Genomic DNA, 3559 nt, shown 5'->3' with positions numbered 1-3559 from the left:
ATTGTTTTTTTCTTTCTCTGTATATGTCTCTGTCTTTCTCTCCTATGTGTGAGTAAGAGGAAAACTCTACAAAAGTGACCCTGCGTGCCTCAGTGCCTCTAGACGCCAAGTTCTATATTACGTAATCGCTCCAAGCCAAAATACTTTGCTCCAAGCCAATAAATAATGTTAGAGCATGGTTCAGGTAAAGAGTGACCCTCATGACTTGTGTAACTCTAGGGTTTAGTTGCCAGGTTCGCATAGGTATAGAAAGGGTCACTTTTTTGTTTGGAGAGGATAGGTTTTGTCAGTACTTGTTCCGTAGGTGATTAGGTCCATATCTACCAAATCATATTATTGAGTTAGGAATAAAGTGAATACACCATTCGATGCCTTTTTTTATGCTGATTACGAATATAATAAGCATTTCTATCGAAAATGAATTTCAGCCCCCCCCCCCCTATATATGCCAATTCTGGGTTTGGTTCGGTTGGGTTAGCTTAGGTATAGCCTTTATCGGGGGGGGGGGCTGAAATTCATTTCCGATAGAAATGCTTATTATATTCGTAATCAGCATAAAAAAAGGCATCGAATGGTGTATTCACTTTATTCCTAACTCAATAATATGATGTGGTAGATATTGACCAGTGATTATACTTTGCTGCTACGCTACTACATTTTACCAGTCGTTCTCTCTCTTCGTTTCTCTATTTTAATATATTATAAACCCTTTTAAAAAACGTTCATAATAACAGCAGCTTGGCGCAGCGGAAGCGCGCTGGGCCCATAACCCAGAGGTCGGTGGATCGAAACCACTAGCTGCTATTTTTTTAAATTTTCTTTGCTAGTATTGAAATAGATTACTTTAGTCACTGTTATTGGACCTGTGCAAACATAAAGAATATGAAGAGTTAAAGTAAGAAAAATGTATGTAGATTACTAGGAAATTGGCACTATCCAATTATCTGTCGGAAACATGTTTTTATTCACAGAAGTTTTTATTTTGAGAATTCATTAAAATGTAAGTTTTCATTCTATCTGAAGCCTGACACCCATTTATCGCATCATTGAAACATGACGGCACCTGAACTCATTTGTATTTTAAAGCTTCATTTCTACAGTGTGTAACCTACCTTTATTCACCTTTTAGTTTTGCTCCATGTTTTTAAGAACGTACTTTCATTGTTTTGCTTTTTTATATGGGTTTCCTTCTTTTTGCGGTATTTTTGTCCTAGAAAGAAAATAAAATGAGCAATTATGTGACGGTTTAGACTTTTGTTAGGTTATTTTTCTTCCTTTTTTTAAAGTTAGGGACCTGAAATAGTCTTGTATTTGAGGTAGTACCCAAATGAGTAGGTTTTGGGGTCTTATTAGGAATAAGCCTCTTGTGACAAATATTAAAAATATAGTTTGTCTTGTCATTTTTCGAACTTTATTTGCAATTCTCCCTTGTTTTTTGTTTGGGGGGGGTAAGTTCAAATTCTTGTTCCGATATTATCAAGGCATGCAATTTCAACCGAGACAGAGAGTCATGCATCAAACAGTTCGGGATAGCGAACTGTAAGTAAGGAGCGACCCGGTTCAATAGTAACCGAAACTCTAAAAAACGGAATTTTGACACCAATAGATACATCAAAAGAATCAGATTTTCATGGTGATTTCAAATATGTAAATTTCATCAAGTTTAATGTTACCCATCAAAAGTTACGAGCCTGAGAATATTTGCCTTATTTTCAAAAAGGGGAAAACACCCCCTAAAAGTAATAGATTCTTGATGAAAATCACATCATCAGATTCAGTGTATGAGATAACCCTATTATAGAGGTTTCAAGCTCCTATATGCAAAAATGTGGAATTTTGTATTTTTTGGCCAGAAGAAAGATCACGGATGCGTGTTTATTTTTTTTATTATATTTTTCCCCAGGGATAATCGTATCGCAAGAATATCGCGAATATCGCAAGAGGGCTCATTTGAACGGAAATCAAAAGTTCTAGTGTCCTTTTTAAGTGACCAAAAAAACTGGAGGACAACTAGGCCCCCTCCGACGCTCATTTTTTCCCAAAGCCACTGGTTTAAAATTTTGAGATAGCCATTTTGTTCAGCATGGTTGAAAAATCTAATAACTATGTCTTTAGGTTTAAAATGGCCCCCCACAGTCCTCGGGGGAAGGGCTGTAAGCTGTGAACTTTGCCCATTGTTTACATATAGTATTTGTTATTGGGAAGTATACAGCCATTTTTTTTTGGCGGGGGGGTGTGCTTGCGGTGGATTTCTAAGGGGATAATCTTCCTTGGAGAGGGAAATTTCTGGTGAGGCAATATTCCACGGGAAATGTTACACTGGGGGTTTTTGACAAAATACGAAATTCTTTGTAGTTGTCTTACATTCTCTTTGCCAAATTTTTTGTATGGAGATGTTCCGGGGAAATTATTCAGGGGCTTTTTTCAGCGCGTTTTGTTTTCTGGGAGATGATTTCCACGGAAGCATTTCTGGAGTGCTCGAGAAACCGAGAAATGAACTGTCTGGAGGGAATTTGACGGGGGGGGGGTGCACTCAACGTTGGATGAAATATCCACGAAGGAGTTTTCCGTGCGGGTAAGGGTCATATTTCATAGAGGGAAAGCCAGATTTACCGGCATTATTTGAAAAACGAACAGAAATTATGTCATATATGAAGGGTTGCCCCCTCATTTATACCTTACTCTTTACGCTTACGTTGGACTGTTTACTAAAATTGAAACACAGGGGCTGTTTAACAAGAATAGGAAGCTTTTTTAAAAGTGCTAAAAGCTTTAGCATTAAGAGCAAGAAATTGAGAAAGGGGCGACCCTTCATGTCCTGAATAAATCTGCCAAAATTAATATGCAAATTGTGTTTTGATTTCTTATGTACGGTGAGCCAAAATTGAACCTGCATTAGTTGAAAAACGTTCAGAAATTAAAGATAAAAAAACAAGTTTTTTTTAACTGAAAGTAAGGAGCGACATTAAAACTAAAAACGAATAGAAATTATCCCGTATATGAAAGGGGATGTCCTCTCCTCAACGCCTCGCTCTTTACGCTCAAGTTTGACTCTTTTTCGCAACAATAGTTTTTTTTAAAAATAAAAAAAACTTTAGCGTAAAGAGCGAGGCGTTGAGGAGGGGACAACCCCTTTCATACACGGAATAATTTCTGTTCGTTTTAAGTTTTAATGTCGTTCCTTACTTACAGTTAAAAAAAACTTATTTTTTTTGTTTAATTATCGCATAGGAATGACTGTAAGAAACATTCAGGAGTTTAAGCCAAATTGTCGAATCTCTTGTAAAAGAAGAAAGAAACGAGATAATCGAAGAACTGTATCAAACAGTTCGTGGGAACGAACTGTAAGTAAGGAGCGACCCGACTCAATAGTAACCGAAACTCTAAAAAATTTGATACCAATAGATACATCAAAAGAATCAGATTTTAATGCTGATTTCAAATATATAAGTTTCATCAAGTTTAGTCTTCCAAAGTTACGCACCGGAGAAAATTTGCCTGATTTTCGAAAAAAAGGAGAAAATACCCCCTAGAAGCTATAGAGCCTTAATGAAAATCA

At 36.7% G+C, this 3559-nt stretch overlaps 1 non-coding gene across 1 annotated transcript; it reads left to right on the top strand.

Annotated features, from left to right (window-relative positions):
- The first annotated feature begins 732 nt into the window (after positions 1 to 732).
- TRNAM-CAU (transfer RNA methionine (anticodon CAU)) lies at positions 733 to 804 on the top strand. Its single transcript has one exon. It is a non-coding gene; the product is annotated as a tRNA-Met (tRNA).
- The last annotated feature ends 2755 nt before the right edge of the window (positions 805 to 3559 follow it).

This window comes from Artemia sp. Qi Xiang Cuo, chromosome 2, assembly GCF_049724085.1.
Source record: "Artemia sp. Qi Xiang Cuo chromosome 2, ASM4972408v1, whole genome shotgun sequence".
NCBI classification, from domain to species: Eukaryota; Metazoa; Arthropoda; class Branchiopoda; order Anostraca; family Artemiidae; genus Artemia; species Artemia sp. Qi Xiang Cuo.
The sequence above is the reverse complement of the archived record's forward strand: the minus strand, read 5'-3'. Positions and strand labels throughout refer to the sequence as shown.